The sequence below is a fragment of the Anser brachyrhynchus genome (assembly GCF_964034855.1).
Source record: "Anser brachyrhynchus genome assembly, chromosome: 26".
Taxonomy (NCBI): domain Eukaryota; kingdom Metazoa; phylum Chordata; class Aves; order Anseriformes; family Anatidae; genus Anser; species Anser brachyrhynchus.
Window position 1 is genome coordinate 1,277,271 of NC_137719.1, and position 14,682 is coordinate 1,291,952.

The 14,682-nt window shown below is 55.0% G+C and overlaps 2 long non-coding RNA genes across 2 annotated transcripts; both read left to right on the forward strand.

Moving 5' to 3' along the window:
* Window positions 1-4,858: 4,858 nt before the first annotated feature.
* LOC308183047 lies at window positions 4,859-5,598 on the forward strand. The gene is made up of 2 exons (XR_013942232.1): window positions 4,859-5,256; window positions 5,345-5,598. It is a non-coding gene; the product is annotated as an uncharacterized lncRNA (long non-coding RNA).
* A 7,455-nt stretch (window positions 5,599-13,053) lies between these two features.
* Window positions 13,054-14,155, forward strand: LOC308182868. Its single transcript, XR_013942141.1, has 2 exons — window positions 13,054-13,813; window positions 13,902-14,155. It is a non-coding gene; the product is annotated as an uncharacterized lncRNA (long non-coding RNA).
* The last annotated feature ends 527 nt before the right edge of the window (window positions 14,156-14,682 follow it).

Below are 14,682 nucleotides of genomic sequence, written 5' to 3' on the forward strand. Positions count from 1 at the left end.
GGGTTAGGGGTCAGAGTTAAGGCTATGGCATGGTTAGTATTGTCGTTAGGGTTTTTAGGGTTGGGGCCATTTTCATGGTCAGGGTTAGAGGTGAGGATTAGGGTTACAGGGTTAGGGTTAGAAGGCTAGTATTGGGCTTAGGTGTTAGCTTTATGATTTTGGTTTGGGTTAGGATTACATGCTTAGGTTTAGCGTTTAGAGTTAAGAGTTAAGGATAGGGTTAGGTTTAATGTTTAGGGTTAATAGTTAGGTTAACACTTTTGGTTAGGGTTAGTGGTTTTGGTTAATCATAGAATTGCTTGGTTTGGAAGGGACCTTAAAGATCATCTAACTCCAACCCCGCTCCCATAGGCAAGGATGCCACCCATTAGATCAGGTTGGCCAAGGCCCCATCTAGCCTGGCCTTGAACATCTTCAGGGATGGGGCAGCCACAACTTCTCTTGACTACCTGTTACAGTGCCTCACTACCCTTACAGTGAAGAATTTCCTCCTAATGGTTAGGGTTACAGTGAGTTATTGCTAGTTTTTGGTCCAGAGTTTTATCTCTTGTTCAGGTTGGGGTTTCTTTTCAGATTGATCTTCAGGTTTGAGTTAGTGTGGGGGATTAAGGTGAGGATTAGCATTACTGGTGGGGTTAGGAGTTTGGGTCAGGTTCAGGGGAGGCTTGCTACTGGAGTGCATTAGTGTTATTGTGAGGGCTAGGTTGTGGTTTGGATTTTAGGATTATCATTAGGGTTAATATTAACATTAGGGCTAGCATTAGAGTTAAGATTAAGAGTTAGGGATTAAGGTTTAAGGCTAGAATCAAGGGTTAGGTTAGGATTAGTTCTAGGGATAGGGGTAGGGTTAGGTTTAGAGCCAGTTTAGTGTTAACAGTGTAATGGTTAGGGCTGAGTGTAGGGTGAAGTTTAGAGTTACAGTAATTGTTAGCAGTTTTGTTTATGGTTACATTTAGGTTTAAAATTAGGGCTAAGGGTTAGGATTAATGGTTAGGGTTTAGAGTTTTGGTTTGGGTTAAAGTTAGGGGTTTTGGTTTGGGTTAGGTTTAGGTTTAATGTTAAGGTTAGTATGTTCAGGCTTCGAGTTTAGGTTTATTGTTAGAGTAACGGTTAGGCTTATGGGTTAGGATAGGATTTTGTTGAAGTTGGGGTATGGGTTAGGGTTAGGGGCTAGGGTCAGCATTAGGGTTAGCATTTTGCTTACAGTTAGGCTTAGAGGTTCATATTAGGATTTTTATAGTTTAAATTAGGGTTAGAAATAGGGTTTAGATTAAGTTTAGGATTAACATTAGGGTTAAGGTTAGGAGTTAGACTTAGTTGAGTGGATTAGGGTTAGGTAAGAGTTAAGGTTAGGTTTATGGCTGATGGTTAGGGTCAGGGGAGCAGATCAAATGTAGGTTTAGGGATTATGTTTAGGATTAGTGTTTGGGTTATCGTTTGGTTTAATGTTTAGGGATAGAGTTTGGGTTTGGTTTAATGAGTTTGGGTTATGTGTTAGGTTAGCTTTAGGGTAGCGTTTTAGGTTTCACTTTAAGGTTAGGTTTTAGGATTGGGCTTAATGTTAAATTAGCATCAGGGTTATGCTTCAGGGTTTGGGTTCAGGTTAGGACTAACAGGAATAGGTGTTAGGGTTAGGATTCAGATTGTGGTGTATGGTTAGGGGAATGGTTTAGGTAGGATTAGGTTTAGGGAAGTGAGTCCTATATTCAGGGTTAGTGATAGGGGTAGGGATTTGTGTTAGGTTTAGAGTTCAGGTTAGGTTAGAGTTCAAAGAGAAGAAACATTGTTGGGTTGGGATAGCATTGGATTATGAAAGGGTAGTTGTGACGAGAAACCGTTGGGATGGGGAGTTGTCCAGATGGGAAATCATTGTAGGGATGCGAAATCATTGGGATGGGAAAACTGTTGCAGTGTGAAATGTTTTCTACCCGAATGAACGTTCATTGGGATGGGAAATCCTTGGCATAGTAAATCAGAGATGGGAAATTGTTGGGATGGGGTATTGTTGTCTTAGAAAATGATTGGGGATGGGAAACTGTTATTGGAATAGCAAAAGATTCTTGGAATGTGAAATAGTTAGGATAGGAAATAACTATTAGGATGAAAAGTTAGTGCGGGTATGGAAAATCCTAGGGATGGGAAACCACTGGTGTGGGAAACTATCCTCGGCATGGAAAATGGTCATTGGGATGGGAAATCATCATGCAGATGGAAAATGACTTTTAAGGTAAGCCTGCTTGGGTACAAAAGCTCTAATCATAGCAAGCCTGGTGGTGAGGGGTTATTCAGAGCGATCACTGTTGGGATCCCCTGTTGATCCACAGATTCACTGTTGCGATCACTGTTGAACCCCCTGGAGTTTACCTGGTGTATTGTGTCCATTTTTGGGCTCCCCAGTACAAGAGAGACACGGAGGAGGACTTCTAAGGTGATGAGAGGACTGGAGTACCTGTTGTATGAGGACAGGCTGAAAGACATGGGCCTGTTTAGCCAAGAAAAGAAGACTGAGGGGAGATCTCGTCAGTGTATATAAATATTTCAGGGGAGTGTGTCAAGAGGATGGAACCAGTCTATTTTCAGTTGTGTCCAGCAACAGAACAAGAGTCAATGGGCACAAACTGAAGCAGAGAGGAAGCTCTATCTGAATCTAATGGGGTACTTCTTTACTGTGAGTGACATAGCACTGGAACAGGTTACAAGAGAGGCTGTGGAGTCTACTTCTCTGGAGATATGCAAAACCTGCCTGGATGCTATCCTGCACAATGCGCTCTAGGTGATCCTGCAGGCAGGGGTGTTCGACTAGATAATCTTCAGAGGTCCCTTCCAACCTCAGCCATTCTCTGCTTCTGTTGCCCGGGTTCCCCAACGAACCGCCCCACTCTCCAGCGACCATGGCAGGTACAGCAGCGGGCTCCCGCTCCTCCCGGGGCTGCGGCCCTGCCGGCGAGCCCAGCGCCCGAGAGCTCAGCCCAGCGCCCTTTTTCCTCACAGAGAGATTCCCCAGACGGCTGCCGCCGGTGCCGCAGACGCCCAACTCCCCCTTCGTTGTCCCAGCTGAGCCGCCAACGGTGGCTGCCTGGCTGCTGCCCTCCTTCCCCGGAGCGATGGCGGTGCCCTTGCAGCCCCCCCAGGTACCCACCCTCTCCTACGCGCTGCCCCAGGCCACCGTCTGGCACGTGGTGCCGGAGGTCCAGGGGCAGGTGCTGCAGCTCCCACCCGTGGCGCAGCTGCCACCTGGGGGGCACCTCCCACCCAAGGGGCACCACCTGCCTCTGGTGCAGCTCCCCCCTGTGGGGCATATCCTGCAGCCGGTGCAGCTCCCCCCCGTGGGGCATAACCTGCAGGTGGTGCAGCTCCCACCCAAGGAGCATAACCTGCAGCCGGTGCAGCTCCCACCCGAGGAGCATATCCTGCAGCCGGTGCACCTCCCACCCGAGGGGCGCCACCTGCAGCTGGTGCAGCTCCCCCCCATGGGGCATAACCTGCAGCCGGTGCAGCTCCCCCCCGTGGGGCAGCTCCCCCACACCGCTCTTCCCTGTGCCCCTGTCTGCCAGTGCGGACAGCCCATGGTGACGGGGCTCCGGTGTCCGTGCTGTGCCTGTGCTCTGTGCTGGGCCTGTGCTCTCTGGGCTCCGTCCGTGCTGTGTCTGGGCTCCGTCCGTGCTGTGTCTGGGCTCCGTCCGTGCTGTGTCTGGGCTCCGTCCGTGCTGTGTCTGGGCTCTGGCTGGGCTGTGTCTGGGCTCTGGCTGGGCTGTGTCTGGGCTCTGTGCTGTGCCTGTGCTCTCTGTGCTCTGTCCGTGCTCTCTCCAGGCTGTGTCTGGGCTGTCTGGGCTGTGTCTCAGCTGTGTCTGGGCTCTGTGCTGTGTGTGTGCTCTCTCTGCTCGTCTGTGCTGTGCCTGTGCTGTGTCTGTGCTCTGGCTGGGCTCTGTCTGTGCTGTGTCCGTGCTGTGTCTGGGCTCTCTGTGCTGTGTCCGTGCTGTGTCTGGGCTCTGTACGGGCTGTGTCTGTGCTCTCTGTGCTGTGTACGTGCTCTGTCTGGGCTGTGCTCTGTGGTCTGTCTGTATTGGCCTCCTTTCTCCCCACTTCTTCTCAGAGCCTGTCTTCAGATGAACAGTCTCAGTCCTTTGTCAGCCATCCCGAGACAAGCCACCACCCCCGACGGGACCGCTGAAATCAGAGGGTGCACCTTCCTGTCTGTGGTAGCAAGAACTCTCTGGTAGGCAACAAGATCCGGGACGAGCCCCTAAACCCTGAGAAAAATCTCAGTAATTTTCTTCAGACAGGATCTTCTGTGGAGCTTTTTTATTCGCGATTGCAATGGCGGGCGTCCTGCAAGCAGGAGCGCGCAGTAAAAGTTTATCATAACCGTGTATTCCCTATTACCCGACACCTGATTTCTCCCCTGTTTCTTCATTGGCTGAGTACTACAGGCTCACAGCCTACTCGACACACTACTATACCATATATGTACAATATTATTTGACCAACCGTTAATTTCTCCTTATCCTTTTATTTTTTCCTTCTTCTCTTGTGACTAGAGGGCCCGTGATCTTTGCTTTTACTGATCTCGCACTGCTCATCCTGTTTTTCTTAGCTATCCTCGTGATTTTGGGACAGTGGGACCTTCCCCTTATCTGCTTAACAGAGTCCCCACTGCTATGCCACACACAATGCCACTTTTGCATATGCAAGGTTAGTGGATTTTTCCACTGCAAAAACACCTTCTATTGCAAAAACACAACTTTGTTTCTCACAAGGAGAAAAAACAACACGCCTAAAGTCAAGCCACATACTAGAAAGAGAGGAGGATGCGCAGCACGGGAAGCTTCCCACAGAAAGGAGCTGCATTTGAGGTAAAAATCTGTCCCTTTTTATGTCATTGAGACATACGAGGGCGTAGGACACCAGCACTTCAGGTAACCAAGAGATGCTGTGCGTTTCGATCCGTCCCCCTGAGACAGCCACTAGGTGACGATGTTTCCAATTTTCTTTCAAGAAACCTTGCTTTCTCAGGCCCAGGTGTCCAGCTGCACATCGAGGACGTCCCTGGCTCCCAGGCGCAGTTCCCAGGCCGAAGGCCGAGCTCCCATCCGAACCCCCGGCCCGGCAGACATTGCTCCTGGCGTTGCGCAGCAGCCATTTCATGTCAGCCTTTGCTCATGGCAGTCAGCTTAGCGCCGTCAGTGCTGCCATCGGGGTGCCCGAGAGCCGTGTGAGGTCAGCAGAGAGTCACTGTCAGCCTTTGACCTCACAAAGGTGGGTGGCCATAAGTGCCCTGAGCGTCCAGCTCGCATGGAGTACTGCTGGTGGCACTCAAGGCATGGAGGTCTTGGTGGTGGAATAGGAGACGCCGATGTCCTGCTGGTGGAACAAGAGACGCTGACGTCCTGCTGGTGGAAGAGGAGACTTCAGGGTTCGAGGTCCTGCTGGTTAGAGGTGCTTAGGAGTGGGCAGCCTCCATCCCGGTGGCCGAGCATCTCCACGGCAGGGAGGCCGCGGGCAGCACGAGCCAGCCGCCCCGCGGGCTGACAGCAGAGGCCCCCGGGGATGAGACGTGCCCCACCTGCCTGGGCCTGCTGGCCGAGGCAGCACCTGAGTCCTGCGGGCACAGCTACTGCTGCGGAGAGCTTGAACCTCTTGTAAGTTTAGTCTTGACAAAGAAAACCCATCCTAAGTGCATTTGCCTTGCAGGCATTGGTAAGTTGGCCCTCCTGATGGATTTTCACTGCCACAGTAGTGCCTCTAATAATGCTACTGTTAATTAGTGCTCTACCCTTCCGATCTTTTACTAAGGTAGCTAGAGAGAAGTGCAGACACCTGTTTATTTCCTGGTAATACCTGCAAGAACCATCTATCTGCATCTTCGCCAGATTCATCATAGCGCTCTTGGTACTGGTGAGTGGGATGAGAAATGATTGCTGGGATGGGAAGACTTCCTTGGGCTGGAAAGCCATGGGGCTAGGAAATGGAAGAGACGGGAAAGCTTCCTTGGGAAGGAAAAGCATTGGGATGAGATACCTTCCTTGGGGAGGAAGTCATCCTTAAGGAAAGGCATTGGGATGGGAAATCTTCCTTGGGGAGGAAATCATTGGAAAGGAAAAGCATTGGGGTAGGGAAATCTCTCTTGGGATGGGAAATTATTGGGATGGGAAATCTTGAATGGGGTGGGTACGATTCGTTGCGGTAGGAAATAGTTGGAAAAGAAATCCAAGGGATGGGAAGTCTTTGGGATGAGATCTCATGGGATTAAGAAAAGCTTCGTGCTGATGGGAAATAGTTTGCATGGGAATCTGTTGGGCTGTGAAACTGTCGGGATGGGAAATCGCCGGGAGGATGAAAAGTCTTGGGATGGAAAAGTCTTGGGATGGAAAATCCTTGGGAGGGGAAAGTGTTGGAGTGCGAAACCCCCCTGGGCCTGGCAAATGAGGACTGGGACGGGAAAGGCTCATGGGGATGGAAACTGATGGCGCTGGGAAGCCTGCTTGGGTAGAGAAACTGCAGTCCTCACCAAGATGGCGGTGAGGGGCTGGTCAGCCGTTGGGGCGGAGCCCCCGTTGCCCGGGTTCCCCAACGAACCGCCCCACTCTCCAGCGACCATGGCAGGTACAGCAGCGGGCTCCCGCTCCTCCCGGGGCTGCGGCCCTGCCGGCGAGCCCAGCGCCCGAGAGCTCAGCCCAGCGCCCTTTTTCCTCACAGAGAGATTCCCCAGACGGCTGCCGCCGGTGCCGCAGACGCCCAACTCCCCCTTCGTTGTCCCAGCTGAGCCGCCAACGGTGGCTGCCTGGCTGCTGCCCTCCTTCCCCGGAGCGATGGCGGTGCCCTTGCAGCCCCCCCAGGTACCCACCCTCTCCTACGCGCTGCCCCAGGCCACCGTCTGGCACGTGGTGCCAGAGGTCCAGGGGCAGGTGCTGCAGCTCCCACCCGTGGTGCAGCTGCCACCTGGGGGGCACCTCCCACCCGAGGGGCACCACCTGCATCTGGTGCAGCTCCCCCCTGTGGGGCATATCCTGCAGCCGGTGCAGCTCCCCCCCGTGGGGCATAACCTGCAGGTGGTGCAGCTCCCCCCCGTGGGGCATAACCTGCAGGTGGTGCACCTCCCACCCGAGGAGCATATCCTGCAGCCGGTGCACCTCCCACCCGAGGGGCACCACCTGCAGCCGGTGCAGCTCCCCCCCATGGGGCATAACCTGCAGCCGGTGCAGCTCCCCCCCGTGGGGCAGCTCCCCCACACCGCTCTTCCCTGTGCCCCTGTCTGCCAGTGCGGACAGCCCATGGTGACGGGGACACTGGTGCCCCACCATGCGCTGGGGCTGGGGCCCAGGGCCGTGCTCCACGGGGAGCCCCTGCACCCCGCAGGCACCTGCCTGTTGCAGGCCCCCGCCCACCGCAGGCCCCCGCCACCCCTCGTCCCGGGGCCTCGGCTCCGGGGGCAGGCGCTCCCCACGCCCCGCACCGTGACCAGCAGCCAGGGGCAGCTGCCGGAGCCCTGCGACCACGCCGTGGGGCTCAGCGAGGACCAGGGGCCCCCGCTGCCTGACCCCACTCCCCCCGAGCCTTTCCTGGCTCCATCGACCCGCAGCACCCAGATGGCGACGCCCGACGGTGAGTTTGGCGCTGGCACAGCCGCCCCGTTGTCGCCCCACACCCATGAGCCTTGGGAAAGCTGACATCGCCCGTCTTGGGGGATTTTCTTGCTTCGTCCTCAGCGGCGACAGCCCCGCAGGTGCCTGAGGAGCCCCCGCAGCTGCCCGAGCTGGGCCCTGATGCCTTCGCCGAGGCCTTTCCAGAGCTGGCAGGGGACAGCCAGCTGCTGCAGCACCTGCAGGACCAGCTCCTGGCCGACCTGGACATCCCCGGCACGGAGGAGCTGTTCAGCTGGCTCGAGGCCGTGGAGCCCCAGGACGCCTTCCCCGATTCGCCCAGCAGTCCTGCCCTCAGCCGCCTCCTCTCCCAGCTGCCCGACCTCTCCGAGGACATCGAGGAGCCGAGCACGCAGGGACTGGAAGCCACAGGAGCCCTCGGTGAGGTACCCTCAACCCCTGGGGTGTACCCCGAGAAGGTTGGGGGTGGGCTGTTGGTGCAGTCCCCTATTGTGCTGGCATTGAGCCCCCCGCTCAGCCCTGCAGCCAGTCCCCTGCCCGGTGCCCTTAGTAGACCCCTACCCAGTCCACCCCTGAGTCCCCCCAGGAGGTCCCCTGACACCCAGGTCCTCAGTTCCCCTAGTAGACCCCTGCCCAAACCCCCCCTGAGTCCCCCCAAGAGGTCCCCTGACACCCAAGTCCTCAGTGAGCAGAAGACACCCCTGCCCAAATGCCCCCTGGGTCCCCTCAAGAGCCCCCTGGCTGCCCCTGCGTCCACCGGCACCAAGCGGGGGGCCAAGCGCCGCGCGCCCACCAGCACCCCCGGGACAGCGGAGAGCTCCCAGCCCAAGAGACCAGCAACAGAGAAACCCCCCGGCAAGGACAGGAAGATGCTGCTGGGCCAGGGTCTCCAAGGCCCCAAGACGCCTTGCCAGGGACGCCGTGCCAGGGACGCCAGGATGTCCAAGGCCCCAGGACGCCGTGGCAGCAGCAGGAAAGACGGCAGCGGCAGGCAGCAGCCAGCGACCAACAACAGCCGGGCGCCCAGCAAGAGAGCCCGAAGCCCGGGGGCTGCTGGGGGGCAAGGAGCAGCGTCGCCGCCTCCCCGCAGAGCGCGGCTGCTGCCGGAGACTCCGAGCGCGGAGCCCGGTGCCGTGCGGCCCCAGGACAGCCTCTGTCCCCAAGGCGTCAGGGCCAAGACGCTGCGGCGCCAGCGCCGGGGCACAAAGACCCCCAGCGAGACTTTGCAGCCGCTGGGGGTCAGGGCGAAGGCGCTGGGGCCAGTGCGCCAGCTGCCCTGCGTGCAGCCGCAGCCCACCTCCAGCAGCCCCAGCATGATGCCCAGCGCCGCGCAGACAGTGCCAGGCTCCAGCGCTGTGCCCGCTGCCCCCCAATCCCCAGCTGGCGGCAAAGAGAAGGTGGTGCCGGCACCACCAGGCAGCACGGCGTGAACAGGGGACGCTGCCCTAGAGCAGGCGCCCAGAGCGCTGTGCCTGCCAGCCGCGGGGGGCCAAGCGCAGCGGGGGGCTCTGCCCACACAGCCGCGCATGCTGCAGCCCCTGGCACGGCCCCGCGTGGACTACGTGCCCTGCGTGGGGCCCTGGGCAGGCGGTGACGCGGCGCCCACGCCGCTGGAGGAGCAGGAGGAGCCGGTGCCCATCACGCTGCAGCAGCGTCCCGAGCGGGAGCGCCTGAAGCAGCTGGCCCAGGAGGAGCGGCAGCGGGCGGCCCACCAGATGAAGATCGGCCCTGTGCAATTCTTCGCGCAGCGGCAGAAAGACGGGGCCATAGCCAAGTATGCCGGCTACCCGTGACCCTGCGCTCCTCGACGGCCCCTGCAGCACCCAGTGGCGCTGAGCTCAGCACGCAGGCACAGAGACCTCTGCAGGCACCTGCTCCAGCTTGAGCCGCACTCTTCAGCCCTTTCCCCTCTCGCTTGCCCTTACCCTTCTTTAGTGCTGTAGCTAGTCAGTGTTTCTCACTGTCAGGGATGGGCAACGGGGGGGGATGGGAGATGGGGGGGTCACGAATGAGTGTTGGGAGTGTTGCGATGGAAGCTGTTGGGATGGGCAATACCTGGCATGGGCAAGTTTGGGCATGGGAACTGCTTGTTGGGACACAAAATGGCAGGGATTGAAAGCTTATTTCTTCCTTTCTGGTCCTTTCTCTGCTTTATAGCCTTTTTTCTTAAATTCCTCTAGTGTAGGTGTTCACTCAGCAACGCCTCTGCCTGCAGTTGTTCTGGCAGTGGGATGCCGAGGGGATTTAATGCAGCCCGCTCCCGCTGCCCATGCTCAGTCCGTGAATGGATGTGGGCATGGCCAGCACGGACGGGAGAAACTGGGTGGATGGATGGATGGATGGATGGATGGATGGATGGATGGATGGGAGTTGGGAACTGAGCCTTGGGATCAGCAATGGGAGGTGGCTGGGATAGGAAATGATCAGTGGGATGGGAAGTCATGACGGTGATGGGGATTCATTAGTGTGAAATGATGGGATGGGAAATTGCTAGGTGATTTTGTGATATTGTGATCATGGTGGATTTTTTGTGATATTTTGTGATGTTGTGATCATGGTGGTGATAGGAGAGCATTAGGCTGGGAAAAAATTGTTTACATTAATAAATTTTATTGATTGTCTTGTTAATGTATTGTATGATTTGTATTATTATTTTCTATTCCTTTATTATTAAACTCTTTATCAATGCCTATGAGCTTTTATTTTCCTTCCGATTCTCTGCATGTTCACTCAGGATGGGGGGACGTGAGCGAACAGATGTGTGGTGCTGAGCGGCCTGCCGGGTTACACCACAACAGACTTTTTGGCAGCCAAGCTGGGGCACAAAGGGTTGAGCTAACGTCACATCTGACCGGAATGTTTTAAAAGAGTGTTTCTTATAAGCTTTCTCTGAGATTGATAGTTGCTGGTCACAATGTTGATTTTGTCCTTTCTGGTGTTGTTTTTCTGTGCTTTTTAGGTGCTTTTTCTTAATCCCTTTCTTGTTGTTTATGATCCCTGGGGGCTGGCCTATGTTTGTTGATGGTTTTGCCCATTTGCAGGTAGCACGTGCTCCTCTTGCACCAACGGTGAACTTAACCCAGTATTTGTCCCCGAATGACAACCTCTGTGGTTAGACAAGGAGTTAAAAATTCCAGCCAGCGATCAGCCCTGAGGCAGGATGGCTACATGTGGCAAGGGCTGGGGGGGGATGTGGGCCGGTTTTTATCACGATTGCCACCTCCGATGGCTTTGGAATTCAGCCCTGAACAAATGTGGTATCCTACGGCGCTGCTAAAAGGTTTTAGAAAGGTGTGCCCCGATGCTGGCAGTGCCAGAGATTTACAGCTCGCCAAGTTGTCCGAGAAAAGTTTGGATTTGTTACCCGATGCGCAAGAAGCCAATCCAGACACCAGGTCGAGACACAGTTTTCTTTCAGAACTGCGCGAGTCTGGGTACCAGGTGGTTTCCCACAAAGCCAGCACATGGAAAGATTTTCCACGCCACGCTTGATACAATCTTTTATCACTACATTTCCATGCTAGTACAATCCCCTAACTTCTCACAGGTTCCAGAATTAGCCTACGGCTGACATGACAAAATGATTCTGCGCATCCTCAGAGGGGAAGGGTCTCCTCTTGGGCTGGGGTCTCTCACTCTAGGGCTGTGATTTTTTGTATTAGAATGAGGGTACTTCGTCTTAGAATAGCTTTCCATTGTTTTCCAGTGGTTTCCAACAAATGGATTAGTATCAAACTCCAGTGCACGTGTGTAGGATTTTTCCTTACAAAAGGGTCTTCTCGAGTAAATAGATTCCTAGTTATTCATCCTTTAGATAGCTTCAACTCCAGGGTCATCTTTGCCCTTGCCTGAAAATACCCATTTGGTATCTGTTCTCATGAAACAAAGTTAACGAAAAACAAACAAACAAACAAACAACACAAAACTAGTTCCTAGCACCAGCGGCTTGTTTGCTGGGTCTGCTCTGTGTGTTTTGAAGACTAATCAGTACAATTCAGCACCTTCAAGAGAAATTGTGTGGGTCTATGAAAATGCGTCTTGATCTGATGCAAGCCTGTGACGCACCCTGAAGGCCCTCCAAGCCCTGGGATGGGCTCTGAGGCCCTTCCGAGCCCTGGGATGTTACCCGCAGCCACTCCAACCCCTTTGACGGGCCCTGCGGCCTCTCCAGCCCCGCTGACAGGCCCTGCAGCCACTCCAACCCTCTGACGGACCCTACAGCTGGCTCCGGGGACTGCCCTGTGGCATTCCCAGGCACCGATACACACAAGATGAAAGAATGGATGCACAAGTCATCTCGTTTAGTAAGGGAAGAGAGTCCTACTGAGAAGGGGAAGGAGCAATAGGAAGGCGAAGCAGACTACCCCAGTGGAGGGCCGTCCTAGGGAACAGCAGGCTGAAGACCACCATCTAAAAGCAGCAGTAACCAGGTGATCCCGATCTCTGGGTGAGCTGTGAGACATGCGGAAAGATTTCAGCTGTCCTCCAGGCGAGCACATTGTCACCTTGCTGCTGCCATGCTGGGATAACGGCTCCGGTGTCCGGGCTGTGTCTGTGCTGTGTCTGTGCTCTGTGCTGGGCCTGTGCTCTCTGTGCTCTGTCCGTGCTGTGTCCGTGCTGTGTCCGTGCTGTGTCCGGGCTGTGTCTGTGCTCTCTGTGCTGTGTCTGTGCTGTGTCTGTGCTGTGCCTGTGCTCTGTGCTGGGCCTGTGCTCTCTGTGCTCTGTCCGTGCTCTGTCCGTGCTCTGTCCGTGCTGTGTCCGTGCTGTGTCTGTGCTGTGTCTGGGCTGTGTCTGGGCCGTGTCTGGGCTCTGTCCGTGCTGTGTCTGGGCTCTGTGCTGTGTGTGTGCTCTCTCTGCTCTGTCTGTGCTCCGTCTGTGCTGTGCCTGTGTTGTGTCTGTGCTCTGGCTGGGCTCTGTCCGGGCTGTGTCTGGGCTCTGGCTGGGCTGTGTCTGTGCTCTCTGTGCTGTGTACGTGCTCTGGCTGGGCTGTGTCTGGGCTGTGCTCTGTGGTCTGTCTGTATTGGCCTCCTTTCTCCCCACTTCTTCTCAGAGCCTGTCTTCAGATGAACAGTCTCAGTCCTTTGTCAGCCATCCCGAGACAAGCCACCACCCCCGACGGGACCGCTGAAATCAGAGGGTGCACCTTCCTGTCTGTGGTAGCAAGAACTCTCTGGTAGGCAACAAGATCCGGGACGAGCCCCTAAACCCTGAGAAAAATCTCAGTAATTTTCTTCAGACAGGATCTTCTGTGGAGCTTTTTTATTCGCGATTGCAATGGCGGGCGTCCTGCAAGCAGGAGCGCGCAGTAAAAGTTTATCATAACCGTGTATTCCCTATTACCCGACACCTGATTTCTCCCCTGTTTCTTCATTGGCTGAGTACTACGGGTTCACAGCCTACTCGACACACTACTATACCATATATGTACAATTTTATTTGACCAACCGTTAATTTCTCCTTAACCTTTTATTTTTTCCTTCTTCTCTTGTGACTAGAGGGCCCGTGATCTTTGCTTTTACTGATCTCGCACTGCTCATCCTGTTTTTCTTAGCTATCCTCGTGATTTTGGGACAGTGGGACCTTCCCCTTATCTGCTTAACGGATTCCCCACTGCTATGCCACACAATGCCACTTTTGCATATGCAAGGTTAGTGGATTTTTCCACTGCAAAAACACCTTCTATTGCAAAAACACAACTTTGTTTCTCACAAGGAGAAAAAACAACACGCCTAAAGTCGAAGCCACATGCTAGAAAGAGAGGAGGATGCGCAGCACGGGAAGCTTCCCACAGAAAGGAGCTGCATTTGGGGTAAAAATCTGTCCCTTTTTATGTCATTGAGACATACGAGGGCGTAGGACACCAGCACTTCAGGTAACCAAGAGATGCTGTGCGTTTCGATCCGTCCCCCTGAGACAGCCACTAGGTGACGATGTTTCCAATTTTCTTTCAAGAAACCTTGCTTTCTCAGGCCCAGGTGTCCAGCTGCACATCGAGGACGTCCCTGGCTCCCAGGCGCAGTTCCCAGGCCGAAGGCCGAGCTCCCATCCGAACCCCCGGCCCGGCAGACATTGCTCCTGGCGTTGCGCAGCAGCCATTTCATGTCAGCCTTTGCTCATGGCAGTCAGCTTAGCGCCGTCAGTGCTGCCATCGGGGTGCCCGAGAGCCGTGTGAGGTCAGCAGAGAGTCACTGTCAGCCTTTGACCTCACAAAGGTGGGTGGCCATAAGTGCCCTGAGCGTCCAGCTCGCATGGAGTACTGCTGGTGGCACTCAAGGCATGGAGGTCTTGGTGGTGGAATAGGAGACGCCGATGTCCTGCTGGTGGAACAAGAGACGCTGACGTCCTGCTGGTGGAAGAGGAGACTTCAGGGTTCGAGGTCCTGCTGGTTAGAGGTGCTTAGGAGTGGGCAGCCTCCATCCCGGTGGCCGAGCATCTCCACGGCAGGGAGGCCGCGGGCAGCACGAGCCAGCCGCCCCGCGGGCTGACAGCAGAGGCCCCCGGGGATGAGACGTGCCCCACCTGCCTGGGCCTGCTGGCCGAGGCAGCACCTGAGTCCTGCGGGCACAGCTACTGCTGCGGAGAGCTTGAACCTCTTGTAAGTTTAGTCTTGACAAAGAAAACCCATCCTAAGTGCATTTGCCTTGCAGGCATTGGTAAGTTGGCCCTCCTGATGGATTTTCACTGCCACAGTAGTGCCTCTAATAATGCTACTGTTAATTAGTGCTCTACCCTTCCGATCTTTTACTAAGGTAGCTAGAGAGAAGTGCAGACACCTGTTTATTTCCTGGTAATACCTGCAAGAACCATCTATCTGCATCTTCGCCAGATTCATCATAGCGCTCTTGGTACTGGTGAGTGGGATGAGAAATGATTGCTGGGATGGGAAGACTTCCTTGGGCTGGAAAGCCATGGGGCTAGGAAATGGAAGAGACGGGAAAGCTTCCTTGGGAAGGAAAAGCATTGGGATGAGATACCTTCCTTGGGGAGGAAGTCATCCTTAAGGAAAGGCATTGGGATGGGAAATCTTCCTTGGGGAGGAAATCATTGGAAAGGAAAAGCATTGGGGTAGGGAAATCTCTCT